This window comes from Protopterus annectens, chromosome 12.part0, assembly GCF_019279795.1.
Source record: "Protopterus annectens isolate FY-2018-M chromosome 12.part0, PAN1.0, whole genome shotgun sequence".
Classification (NCBI taxonomy): Eukaryota; Metazoa; Chordata; order Ceratodontiformes; family Protopteridae; genus Protopterus; species Protopterus annectens.
In genome coordinates this window covers 789,673,146-789,687,092 of record NC_056746.1, presented here as the reverse complement: position 1 = coordinate 789,687,092, position 13,947 = coordinate 789,673,146, and the positions used below count along the sequence as shown (strand labels likewise).

The 13,947-nt window shown below is 40.0% G+C and overlaps 1 protein-coding gene across 1 annotated transcript in view; it reads right to left on the bottom strand.

Moving 5' to 3' along the window:
• LOC122816213 overlaps nt 1-8,107 on the bottom strand; it is a 1,390,304-nt gene extending 1,382,197 nt beyond the window's left edge. Inside the window, exon 1 of the mRNA XM_044088959.1 lies at nt 7,843-8,107. The gene's annotated coding sequence lies outside the window, so the exon portion shown is untranslated. The remainder of the gene's footprint in view (nt 1-7,842) is intronic.
• Between the last annotated feature and the right edge of the window lie 5,840 nt (nt 8,108-13,947).

Sequence of the window (13,947 nt, the reverse complement as noted above, 5' to 3'; positions counted from 1 at the left end):
GAATAATATCCAGAGGCTACCAAATACTATTCTATTTAATTCCCAGACCTGCCAAAAGAATCCCCGATGTACCATCCAATCAGAGGGAATTAGCAGCCTTAGAAATAGAAAAGCTGCTAAGAAAAAGAGTCATCCAACCAGTCCCACCAGACCAGACAGGATCCGGGTTTTACTCGAGGTTCTTTTTAGTGCCAAAAAAGACATGGGACTGGAGACCAATCCTGCATCTCAGCCTATTGAACAAATTTATCAAACCTCAAAAATTCTGGATGGTCACGGTACAGTCCATTCTTCCCTTCCTAGGGAGGGAGGGACAACTGGATGTGCTCTATAGACCTCCAGGACACGTACTACCACATAAAGATGGATCACCGCTCCCGGAGGTTTCTCCACTTCCGGCTGGGAGCCGATCACTACCAGTTCAGGGCACTGCCATTCAGTCTCTCAACAGCACCCCCCCCCCCCCGAGTGTTCAACAAATGTATGGCAGTTGTGGTAGCTCATCTTCGACTACAAGGATTCCAGGTGTTTCCGTATCTAGACGATTGGCTCCTTACCGCTGTGACCAGGAATCTCCTAGTCCGCAGCCTCTCTTATACTCAAGGTCTCGCTCTCCGCTTGGGGATTACAATCAATAAGGACAAATCTCAAATGTCCCCAGTGAAGACACTGGAATTTATTGGAGCGGTCTTTGACACAACATCCTGTCAAGCTTCTCTCCCTCCTCACAGGCTTTCAAAAATAAGACACCAAATCCAAGACCTTCTTCCTCAGACCTATGCACCAGCATGTCTTGTACTGCAGCTCTTAGGCTCCATGGCAGCTGCCATTACGTTAGTACAACTGGCGAGGCTGCACATGAGAATCCTGCAGTGGCTCCTTTCCGCACAATGGTCGTTTCTAACTCACCCACTCAACCACATGATACGTCTTACAAATCGTTGCAAGGAAGAAATGCTATGGTGGATGATGCCACAAACGAATCTTTGGTGTCGACCATTCTGTCTTCATCAGCCCACGGCCACGGTGACCATGGACACTTCCCTGTTGGGAGGGGGGCATTTCCAGGGAAAGACGGTCCAAGGTACCTGGTCCCCCATGGAGGCCAATTTGCACATAAATGTCCTGGAACTCAGAGCAGTTCTCTTAGCGTTGCAAGCGTTCCATACATCCCTACCCTCTGGGACCATTGCAATTCAGTCAGACAACAAGTCAGTCATCTGATATATCAACAAGCAAGGCGGAACCAGGTCTTACCCCCTGTGTCGGGAAGCCATGAGGATTTGGCACTGGGTGATAACTTCCAACCGCTTTCTTATAGCAACGCACATTCCCAGGAGTTCCAACCTTATTGCAGACAATCTGAGCAGGAACATCCTGATGCCTCACGAGTGGTCCCTCAACCCTGTAACACCAGATCGGATCTTCCAACCCTGGGGCAAGCCTTGCTGCAATCTGTTTGCTTCCCCCATAAACTACAAATGCAGAAGCTACTTTGCCCTTATCCACTCTTAGGGGGAACCCCCAAGGGACGCTCTAATGCACGATTGGCCCCCGGGTCTTCTGTATGCCTTTCCCCTCATTCCTAAATTTCTCCAGAAAGCTCAGAGGTTGAGAAGCAAAGTCATCCCCATTGCCCCTTAATGACCCCATCAAGTCTGCTTCCCGTATCTATGGCCTCATCTGATTCACAGCCAGTGGAACTGGATCATTCCCAAGACCTGTTATCTCATCCTCAGGGACTGATTCATCCAAACCTCCACAGTCTCAAGTTCACAGCTTGGTTCATCCAATTCCAATGAATGCCAGGCTGCCTGATATCCCAGCTCCTGTTCATGAAAATTTTCTGGCTTCCCACAAGCCTTCCACCAGGAAAGTTTATTGTAGTAAATGGACTTGGTTCTCTATATGGGCCAAAGATCAAAACTTGGACCCTTTCTCTATGCCTATTCCAAAGATCCTACAATACCTGACTACTCTTTTACATGCAGGAGCCCCAGCATCGACGATCACTGTACATTTAGCAGCTATCGCCAGTTTTCATAATTGACTTGATAATTATTTGATTATGTCACACCGCCTATGCAAGACATTTTTAAAAGGAGTATTACATGTTAAACCTCCGGTCAAGCCTCCCTTAGAACCCTAGGACTTGACTTTGGTACTTATCTCTCACAGGTCATCCTTTCGAGCCCTTTGATTTATGTGATTTAAAATTTTTTGTCATGGAAAACCTTACTTCTAGTAGCACTTACCTCAGCGAGAAGAGTATCTGAGCTGCAGGCCTTGAGTGTCAAGAGACCTTACTTGATCTTCCACACGGATAGGGTGTCCTTTCGTACTAACCCTTCTTTCTTGCCCAAGGTCATTTCTGGATTTTTCATTAACCAATCTATTGACCTGCCGGCTTTCTTCCCTCAGCATTCTAATAGAGGGGAGTACCTTTTGCACACCCTTGGTGTGCATTGGCAGCTTCGTTGTTATTTGTACAGGACTAAATCTTTCAGGAAAACAGATCAATTGTTTGTGGCCTTTGCAGGACCCAGATTGGATAAACTGGTTTCCAAAGTGACTTTATCCTCCTGGCTTAGAAACGTCATTACCTTTATCTACCAACAGAATAAGCTATCCTTACCTTCCAGAATAAAGGCTCAGTCTACCAGATCTATGGCTACATCTGTAGCTTTTCATTCCAGAGCCTCTATGGATGATATCTGCGCAGCAGCCACTTGGGCAAGACCTCATACCTTTATCTCTCATTACAAACTGGATTTGGCCTCCATGGGACGAGCATCATTTGGTTCTATGGTGCTCAGGAATATCCTTCCTTAGGGCCACCCAGGACTCAAGTAGCTGGGGACTCGGTCCTAATAGTAATTAATGAACAAAAATTTACAACATCAGATAAAGAAGTTATGTCTTACCATAACGTTCCATCTGTGGTGTAGACCTTTGTTCATTCATTACTTCCTGCCCTCCTTCCCCCTGCCTGGACTCCTGGTGAACTTTAGGAACTCCTGGTTAGGGTATTTGCTCAGAGCCTTCTACAATTTTTCTATTACTACCTCTATTATATAGGGCTGGGCAAACTCGATCTGGAGTAACTAGGAGAGGGGCATTGTGGATAGGTCTTACCTGAGAGTTTTTAGCTGGCACGAGCTTGGAAACGGCCATATCGGTTCCGAGAATGGAACAGAGGTCCTAATAGTAATGAATGAACAAATATCTACAACACAGATGGAACGTTATGGTAAAACACAACTTCTTTTTACTAGAAAATGGAAAACAACATCTAAACCAACTATACTAGTAGTAAATATAGTAACAGAGGTAAAACAACTGGAATTGGAGTCTTTAGAAAACTGTAGGAGCAAACTACATAACAAAAAATGGAAACTGTGGGAAAAATGCATATGGAGAGGAATTAGGTTTAAAAGAAGGCAGGTCTTAATTGAGCTATGTAATATCTGATTGAAAATGAGTAGATTATAAGTGATGTATAATGCCTGCAAATGGGAGAGTGTCAGTATGGCTTGTGATGTAAAGCACTTCCAACTAGGATTGTTTCAGTGTGGTTTGTTATTTAGGTCAGTGTCATTTTGATTCATGTTTTTGGGAAGGGATACAATTAGTTTGGTTTTGTTGTAGTTTTAGAGAAACTGAGATTTACTTAGCCAGTTTTATACAGAGGTAAAAGCTTCCTGTGTGATGGTGTCTAAGGTGGGAAGATATGGGGCTAAGCAAACTAAAATCGAGTCATCAGCATACTGTATTATGATGGTGAGTTTTGATTCCTTGTATGGTTTACTAACAAATGCTCAAAACTTAGAAAGCTGACTACAGGAAAGTTCCCAGGAATAGATGGCATTCCTGCGGACGTTTGGAAGTTAGGATGGAAAAACTGATAAAGATCTGGAAGGTTTTATTTAACAGTATTTTAAGAGGAGAAGTACCAGCATCCTGGAAGAAGGCAGTGGTAACGGTAATACATACAGAGGGTAAAGATCTATCAGACCCAGCTTCATACAAGCCCATTTTTAAACTAAATTATTATTATAAAGTGTTTATGTCTATAATGGCTAAAATAATGGCAAAAGTAATACCAAGATTGATAGATATGGATCAGTGTGGTTTTGTGGAAGGGAGGCAAACATTTGACAATATTAACAGAACACTGTTGATCCAGAAGGAAGCAGAATGTAAAATACCACTTTTATTGGTGGGTCTTGATGCAGAGAAAGCACTTAGAGTAGAATGGGACTTCATGAGCAGGGCAATGGAAGCATTTGCTTTCCCGGATACATTATAAGGTTGATTAGCAGTATATATGGGATTGGAAGTGAAAATTAAAGTGGGTGGTGTCCTCTCTGATACCTTATGCTTGAGTAGAGGAACCAGGCAGGGTTGTCCACTTTCCCCTTTGTTTGCATTATATTTAGAACTATTGGCAAAGAAAATACAGGACTCAGAAATTCAAGGATATAATTGGTATGGCAGTCAGGAAAAGCTGCCTCTATTTGCAGATGATATTTTATACATGACAAAACAAGAAATGACATTACAGTGCTGTGGGACATTTTAAGACCATTTCAATCAAATCTTCTTGGTATACAAAATTAATGAAGCTAAAACAAAGGCAATAGCAGTAAATTATGCACCCACAAACAAACTGATCCAACAATATCCATATTTATGGGGACAAGATAAAATGAAGTATTTAGGAGTATGGATTAGAAAGGACTCCGCTGTGGCAGCTAAGGATATGTCGGAAGAGTCTAAATAGACGATAATACAAAAATTGAGAAACTGGAAGCTTTGTTTATGGAAATGGATACTAAGATACAAGCTGTTAACATGTTTTTACTCCCTTTATTCTTATACACAGATCAGGCATATTTTTATCAACCAGAGGAGACGCTGTGGATAGCAATTAAAAAAAAGAGTTGAAGGATTTTATCTGGGAAGGGAAGACACCAAGGGTTAATTGGGATAAGCTGATTCTTCCAATAGAACAAGGTGGACTAGAACTACCCAATTTGAGGGGGGGTATTTTACAGCAACACAGTTAAGGCTCTTATACATAACACAAGCTATGCAGAATAATCATAACAATCAGGGGAGCTTAGAAAGGATTGGGAAGAGAGACTGGATAAGCAATTCACAAAGAGACAATAGGGAGATATATGTACATCTCCCAAATATGCAAAAAAGTCTAGAAGATTTATGATGTTTGCCTGGATGGGTTTACATAGGTATTTTTATACCCCAAGTAGACTCGAAAAAAAATTTCCTCAGGTGGATAGCAAATATTGGAGGTGTGATGGGCATGAAAGAGATGGCTGGGAACATATTTTTTGGGTGTGTAGTGAGCTGGCAGACTTTAGGGATTCCCTGCTGACCGCTGTGTCGGAGATGCTGGGTGAGATTATTGGATTGACTGGGGAGATGTTTTTTGAGTTATGATACTGAATCGGAAATGCCTAGACATAGTAAAGTCTTGCTGAGTCTAATTATGGTGGCTGCCAAAAAAGCAATTATTAGAAAATCAAAATCAAAATCCAGACCAGCTTTACTAGAAGTAGTGAATGTAGTGACAGAGAAAAAAAAACAGAATTGGGATCTTTAGAAATGGGAAGGAGGAAATTACTTAGGAAGAAAAGGGAATTGTGGGGACAATATATGCAGAGAAGGCATAAGAGGCAGAATTTGAATGAGCTATATAATGCTTAACTGACAATGACTGGATAGATTATAAAAGTTATATATCATGTTTACAACTATAGTTGTTTCAATGGTGTCTGTGATGTACAATGTTTGCAACTAAAGGTGTCATTTTGTTTATTTTTCATTTATATAAATGTACGATTGCTTATGGGATATGTGAAAATTTAATCAAGATATTTGTGGGGAAAAAATTAGAAGGTTGAGTCATGCAATTACCACAAAAATCAGCATGCCAAAAACGAGTGTGCCCAAAAAATACACTGAATGCCTAAACTCCATGCTTTTCCAGAACGGAGGCAAGTTTGAACAGTCGGTAATGTCAGTATTCAATATTCCAAATGTCGGTTGGCAGTGTTCGCTTGGCTTGACCTTCTGATTATTGAGCATTTGATAGTAATCCTCCTCCTTATACAAGTCATTAATGAAGATATTGAAAAGCAGTAGCCCAAGTAGGGAGCCTTGGAGGACTCCTGTAGTGATTGTAAGGAAGGTGGGATGGGAGTCATTCCATCTTACAGACTGGGTGTGATTGTTTAGGTAGCTGGTGAACCAGCTAGCTGAGGGAGTTGTGAGCTCTATAAGATACAGTCTTTTGAGGAGTAGTTGATGTGAGACCATACTGAAGGCTTTTGACAAGTCCAGGGAAACAATGAAGACAAAATTACTCAAGTTTTTACTTTGATTAATGGTACATAGGAAATGTAGTACGGCAGTTTTGGTGCTGTGGTGGGGCTGAAAGCCCTGTTGGATAATTGGTTTTCGAGTAAAAAGGCTACAAGTTGCTGATGTATGCATTTTAAAAATACTTAGTGGAGGGGAGGAAGGACTGCTATAGGGCAAAAGTTTGACAGCTCTGTGGAAATACCACTATTGTGTAATAGGATTATGAAAGACGCTTCCCATAGGGCTAGGATGTAGCCTTCTGTAATGGATATATTAATTAGGATAGATACAGGGTAGCAAATGGTGTCACCAACTATACTGAGGTATTCGGATAGCAGGTTGCCAGCAGCTGGTGAGTTTCAGTTTTTTAATATATTTTTGATGGTATTTGTCTAGAATGTTGTTAGACCAATTTGGGGTGTAGAGCTATTATCTGGGGGTCGGGTGTGTATAGGTTATAGTCTGAGTTTAAGTATAGTACTGGATATGAAAATAGATTATACAAAAGCTGGTCAACAACATCATTTTATTGAAATTATGCATAATTTATTTTAATAAGAGACATGTGCTTAAAATTGTACTGAGGGAGAGATGTACCTTATTTTTTCAAATACCTTCAATTTTCAGGAGCCATGTCCCTACTTTTCTTCTCTGTGGGTGGACTAGGGTTGCCACTTTCTCAGATGCCCAAAGTTAACATTTCTTAATAAATCACAAGAATTTCCAGACAAAACAAGTCCTCAATGAATAAATTACTTTGATTTTATTTTTAAAATAAAGGCTCAGTGGTGCAGAATTTTCATTGCTTGCTTTGTTTTAAAACAAAACACTTCATATATATATATATATATATATATATATATATATATATATATATATATATATAGCATTAACTTCTGCAGCGTTTAGATGAAAATGAGAAAACATGTCTCTAAAATATCAGGACATCAGCCGTTTTTCATTATGCTTCACAGTACACGTCTACCCAAATCAAGGCTGCCCTGCGAAAAAGGGGGACAGATGCTAACGAGGCTGACACGTTTGGTTTTAAACTGTCTTGTGTCCAGGTCGTGACCTGATGAAAACAGTAAATCTACACTACTGCATCAAGTGTTTTTAGAATAATTAAAAAGTCGATACACGTAAGTCATGTTTGCCAAGAAAGCTTCATTAAAGCAATAACATTTGCAAGTGCATTCTGGGAGCACAGGGGAGTAGACAGCAAGCAAACAGGTAGGGGTTTACAGGAAGTCAGAATGTTACCCAAGGTCTACAATTGAGTTGAGCGCATCTCCGGCTAGCTACCTCTTACTACATAAATTTTAACTTGTGTAGTATAAGTACTTTCTGTAGACTGTCTGTCCCAACTATAGACCCTGTCGTCGTAACAAACATGTAAACATTGACAATAGCTAAGGAAATGCAACTGTGGGGTTGCCTTAATTACTCACATACTTTAAAGCATTACTCTTCAAATCTTTCCAAAGACCTGACAATGCAGGCACTTCCTGTTTTTCATTTAAGAGAAGACGTTTCCCAATAGCGTACTACAAACAAATTCCTAGATTTTCCGTGTCGAGTGCTCCACACTAATGGCTACATAGCTTCAAGGAAAGATAATTTGGCACACACATTAGCAACGAAAAAACTGTTGTCTCCAAAATTCCCAACAGACGCGCGCAAAATACAAACAGTGAAACTGTGGATTGTACTACTAAATAAAATGCTCGTGTTGGTAGAAAAAAATGACTATAAACATGTGAGCGGTTTCATTTACTAAACAGATATATATTTCAAGAAAATTACTTACAAAATTATAGCTATACTTTTAAATATAGTACAGGTGCTACCCCATACCATGGACAAGTTAGTGCGTTAACTAATGACAGCTCTGTTACCCGCTTTTATGGTTTAGTCTTACTGTTAAGGAAGTGATCAAGAACACAGTGGACTCGAGCAAGTAGTAGTTCTTATTTATGTGCTGTTGAACCTCCTGGTGCTCCGGTCTTTGTGACCCACAACAGGGCTATTCACTCAGCGGTGTAAAGCTTGGCTCGAGCTGATTATCACTGTTAAAGTGACACACACTCACCCCATAAACAAAATTGGAAAAAGAGGTTGAGGACGGATGAACTGTTCCGTTTTATGAGGTCTTTTTTTCATTTTGAATATTAAAAAGTTTTTGTTCCACGTTGAAAAAGTCTGTCGTACTGTTAAGATTTTTAACAAGTGTCGTGGAAAATAATAATACAAAAAGTTATATTGATTAATGTAATTTGGTAAGTATGAATTAACAGTTTTGACTTTGCTATAAGCTTCCTAATTAAAGTTGTCAGTAAGTGTTTCACTTTGGAACAGCTGTTCCACATTATGGGGAAAAAGTGTTCTTCATTTTATACACTAAAGGTTACTAACTCCAGTGTTTCTGTTTTAAAGTCGACGGTTGTGCATGGAAACAGCAGGGGTCATGTGAGTCTTTCACAGTCTGGCTTCAGTGTCCCATCTCTTGACGTGGCAAGTATAAAAAGACGTGAATTATTGAAAATATGTATAAAGGCTCTTGAAAAGTAGGTATTGTTTTAAATATGTAGTATATGCATACGCACGAAAATTATTTATCAATATATTATGTGTATAGGTTAGCAAACCTCTCAACTGCCCCTGATTTTGAGTCAAATGTTAGCCTTGTCGCGCTTAATCTCTCCTAAAACTGGTGACTTTTGGAGAAAAGGTGCTGACTTACACTTAGATGCATAGGTTAGTAATAAGCTAATGGCCCTGGAGCCAACACAAGCCTAGCCCAAGAACATACCCCATTGTCCTGTTGCCGGATGTTAGTTCCTTGTACCCCTATCGAGCAAGGGTGTTGCAATGATCCCCGGGCAGAATTTCCTGTTACCCATCCACTCATCAATATTTTTCTTGAAAAGGGCCAGTGAGGTGCTCTGCTTGGCTTGAATAGGGAGTTTATTCCAGAATATGGGTAATCTCTGGGTTAGGAACCTGTCCCTCCAGCAGGTTCTGTTTTGTGGGGTTGAGGTCCTTGGACCATGTGGTGTGGAGGGATTGGGTCTTTTTCAGATGAAGGATGTCTAATAACACTGGGTCCGACATGGCTTTGTATGCCAAGCAGAGATTGCCTCTAAGTAGGCGATATGAGACTGAGTATAGCTGTAGTTTTTTGAGTCTGTTCATATAGGGCATGTGTTTGAGTCCTTGGATCCTCTTTGTGAGGAATTTCTGTGGTCTCTCCAATTGTTGCAGGTGTCTAGTGAGGTGCATGCCAGATGGGGCATTGTACTCTGTAATGGGTCTAATGAAGGATGAGTAGAGAAGGATTATGTCCTCTTTCTTCCTGGATGAGAAACCCTTTGTAATGAGATGTGCCACACAGAAAGACTTTCTAACCACAGTGGCCACGTGGTTATCGAAGGGGAGGTTGCTATCCACTTGTGTCCCTAGATCTCTTATCACACCTTGGGAGTTGAGAGTGCTACCGTCAATGTGGTAGTTTGTGGGCACGGAGGTTTTCCCGAAGGGGATGACAATGCACTTTTTGGCATTGAGCTTAAGACCATGGTTCTGGCACCAGTCATTGGTGTCTGTGAGCCTTTTTTGTAGGATGTTGACATCAGCTTGAGAGTCAGTGATGGCTCCCAGTTTCCAGTCATCTGCGAACTTGGTCCACCAGAGTCCTTTGATGTTGGCCTGAACTTCAGAGAAGTATATACCAAACAGGAGAGGACCCAGGACCGATCCTTGTGGGACTTACAAATTATTACAGTAATTAGAGTTATAGACTTCTTTTATGTCAGAAACTGTATATTAATTCACATTCTCTTATTCCATCAGTGTCTCAAGTTAATAATATTTTAAAAGTGTCCCTGATTATGATTAGTACCAGATTCTGTTGAGATTTCTCCCCGATTGGTTGAAAACCATATAAAATTATGTGCGTGTATACATACTACATAACACACCCACACGGATCTCGTATTTTAAAGTGAATGGCCGAAATTTCAATGGCCAGACCATTAATGTCCACAACCAAACATGGTCATCAAACCAACAGCTGACTGCACAGCAGCCCTCCCCAACACACCCTGATAATTATATATACTAACTCGGAGATCGCACATGCCCCAAGAAAAGGGCATATTCCTCTAAGTGGGGATTTTATATCTTGCACACCTGTCGACCATCTGTATCTGTTGACCAAAGAGATGCCTGTATTTGAGAGTTTCACCCAAAAGTTCAAAACTATGAGTACCTACTTGATATAACATTTGAATACCAGATAACATGCAACACATCCCAATTTCAGTAGGATATTACTCAGAAAGTAATACAGTGATGCAAAGATGTAAGCATAATATCAAAGACACAATGTAAATCTGTAGACTTTAATGAATGCTAAAGCAAAAATCATCATCATCTTCTTTCGGCTGTTCCCGTTGGGGGTCGCCACAGCAGATCACCTGTTTCCATTTCTTCCTGTCCTCTGCATCTTGCTCTGTCACACCAACCACCTGCATGTCCTCTTTCACCACATCCATAAACCTTATCTTAGGCCTTCCTCTTTTCCTGTTACCTGGTAGCTTCATCCTTAGCATCTTTTTCCCAATATACTCAGCATCCCTCCTCAGCACATGTCCAAACCAACGTAATTGTGCCTCTCTGGCTTTGTCTCCTAACCTTCCAACCTGGGCTGACCCTCTAATATACTTTTTCTTAATCCTGTCCACCCTCGTCACACCCAGTACAAATCTTAACATCTTTAATTCTGCCACATCCAGCTCAAACTCCTGCCTTTTTGTCAATGCCACTGTCTCCAACCCATATAACATAGCTGGTCTCCCTACCCTCTTAGCAAAAATGAACCCACAAATTCATTTATTTTTGATTTTGAAAAAGGAAGATGTAACATATAGGTTCTCGTTCTTTAAATTATTGGTGCCTCCAAAATATTGGTTGTACAGTCTGGTTTCCTGACTTTGGAATAGCTTCAAAATCATGAGAGGAGAGAGTTAGTCAAGCAATCGTATGAAGAAACAAATCGAGCCTGAAGACAGGAACACAAGTTCCTAAAATAGGTGCATCATGTAAAAGGGTAAATCGAGCCTGAACATAGGTACATAGAAATCATATAAAATACGAGGCAACTGGGCTTTGTGGCCATCTATGCCTTACCAGACCACCCCTTAAATCTTGCCTCCATTTTCAAGGAGCAACAGGCCAGTCATACCGGTGTGAATTTTCTGATACCCATCCAGCTGTCCTTAACTCCTTTTTGAAGGAAGATAGTGTGTTTAATTTGGACAGGAAATTTGTTACAAAGAAGGGGGTAAGCATTGTGTGACAAATCTCTCTCTGCACCGTGTTTTTTTTTTTATTTTTTTTTTCTGAAGCAGATTTAGATCTCTGGTTCTTGTGTTAGTGTCATTTTTTGATTTGTGGAGATGTAAAAGGTCATGGACTACTGGATCCCTAATGGCATGAAAGGCAAGACACAAATCATCCCCTAAGGAGTCTGTAAGACACTGAAAAATGGGACAGCACTTTTAGCCTCTCTTAGTAGTGCTTATCTTTTAAGCCTGTGACTTTTTTTAGTTAGGATCCTCTGAAGTCTTTCCAATTGCTTGATATGCTTAATAAGATACATCCTCAAAAGAGGCACCATATTTGATAATAGGTCAGATCAATGCAGAATATAGAGAGGTAAGACATTTTTAGGTATAGATGAAATATTTTTTTTGCAATCATCAGGTAAGACTTGCTAAGCATTGTTGCAACATGATGGTCAATGGCAAGGAATTATCTACCTACTTGTGTTCCAGGGTCTCTCGCCATGATTTTATTTTGAAGCAGGTTGTTGTCTATACAATAAGCTGGATGAAGAGATTTACCAAATGCAATGATATGGCAAGTTGTAGCATTTAGTTTTAACCTTTTTTTGTTTGTTTGTTTGGTTTTGTTTTTATTTTTTGAGCATCAATGTGTACATCCCAGCTGAAGCATCAGCGGGGGACTTAAGTATAACATCAAGTTATCAATTGTCTGCAAACTTGGTGAGCCAGTGGTCCCCATTATAATTTGGATATTTTTAAAGTAGATGTCAAATAATAGAGGTTCTAACACAGTGCCTAGAGTCACCTTAATGTTACTGAGGATGCACTTAACACCCTTGTTAAATAGAATGCTAAAGCAAAAAAGGAAGATTTCTTCAAGTATATTTGTTTTAAACAATGCTTCTATGCAAGCTAAGATAAAAATATAATTGTGTTTTGTGACATTGTTTCACATCATGCTACACCTACATCTTTCAAGTTGAGGTGGGAAGCATAATTGTTTTAATTGTCAGGCTGCCATGTGAACAAAGGTATTGTCAGACATTGCATAACTAGAAACATTGTAAGGATAAATGAATAAACTACTGTTACGCTATTGCCTTGCTTTATGATATGTTCCATTGAATAGAGTATTGTCAGGTATAAGGGAATTTACTGAATGTGACAGTATGAAAAATATGTGTCCAGAGGTGAAGACGTTTCCAGAAGGAAGGCACACACTGAGCTGTCAGATAAAGAAAAAAGATTGAATAACGTAATAGCTGAGAAGTGTAAAGTATATTGGACAGTATTCCAGAGCAAACCCCTAAGCTGAGGCACTACTGATTCTTGTACTATGTATGTGTATAAAAACTAGCCATTAATCTGCCATGATTAGATTCACATCAGTGGTTCTCAGGTGTTGCTTATCCTGTTCAGTAAATAAAACCTGCTAGGTACAACATGCTTTTATCTCCAGAAGGTTTCTGTTAGAAAAGAACTGCCATTTCACTTACAGTAGTGAACATTTGCCTTCAGAATTAAAATAAGCTAGTATACAATGTCATCTGGCTGCAGATCCATAAAACAGCATGGCCAGAGAGAGAGTTGCAGCTACAGGGAAAGACTGAAGTTGGATCTGCTTAGAAGGCGTTCTTAATACCAAGTCAGAAACAGGTCCTATAAGACATAACGCAACTCTAAGTCTATAAGTATGACAGAAGGGTGACTTGGAGCAGCTGAACTTCCTATGAAAGAAGATACTGCTATAAGCAGAGACTGGAGAACAAGTGCCACTTCAGCATTCATCATCCTTTCAGGAAGCAATGACTATAAGAACACATTTTGTTTTCCTAACTGGATACTTGTAATGAATCATGTAACAGAAGTTAAATCTAAAGGTTTTAAAGGGGATTTCACTGAGCTTAAAACTAATAAATTAATGCTTTTCAAGCGTAGAAGGCATTAAGACCTTGTACAGTTCATAACTAGTTTTTATGTGTATTGCAGGGATTTCTAACAGAAAAAAATGCATGGATAGTGAGATGAATGTAAATTGCCAAGATTCTTAAAGTAGTGTAACTATCTTGTTCTACAGACAGGATTTTCCACGGCAGCCCTAGAGTGAAAATTAAATGTACATTGTTTTGCCATGAACTGTCATACTGCATTGGCAGGAAAATAGCAGGTCAGACTTTTTCACTGCTTAGTAATCAGTAATAACAGAACTGTT